The sequence below is a fragment of the Orycteropus afer genome, unplaced genomic scaffold (assembly GCF_000298275.1).
Source record: "Orycteropus afer afer isolate SDZICR_OR568_19922 unplaced genomic scaffold, OryAfe1.0 scaffold00409, whole genome shotgun sequence".
Classification (NCBI taxonomy): domain Eukaryota; kingdom Metazoa; phylum Chordata; class Mammalia; order Tubulidentata; family Orycteropodidae; genus Orycteropus; species Orycteropus afer.
Window position 1 is genome coordinate 2,952,983 of NW_006921996.1, and position 526 is coordinate 2,953,508.

Genomic DNA, 526 nt, shown 5'->3' on the forward strand with positions numbered 1-526 from the left:
GTGATCCCAACAGTACTTACTGAGCCATGTAGGAGGAGGGAGAAGTATAATCATATATATGCATGATTGGCTTAAAAACTGGAGCTATTAGTTCCTTCTTCCTTGATCATCAACAATGGGTTGGGCACCAGAGCATCAGAGATGAATAAGAGACATTCTCTGACCTGAGAGTTTAGCCTCGAATTTAACCACAGAAACATACATAGATACTATAAAAATTGAAAAATGCATATCATAAAGAAAACACTGTGGGAGCAAAAAGACAGAAGCAATTATCTCTGTTGTGTGTTGAGTGGTTTAAAAAATCTTCACAGATGTGAACATTAGAAGTTCACATTCAATTAAGAATGACTTCATTGCCAAAATCTGTTGTGTATCTCTAACAGTGGATGGTGGGTTGAGAGAAGGTGAAATCACATGTTGTTTTTGTTAGGTGCCGTCAAGTCATCTCCAACTCATAATGCAAGAGAATGAAACACCATCCGGTCATGAGTCAGCTCCATGATTCTTGCTATACTTGAGCCCA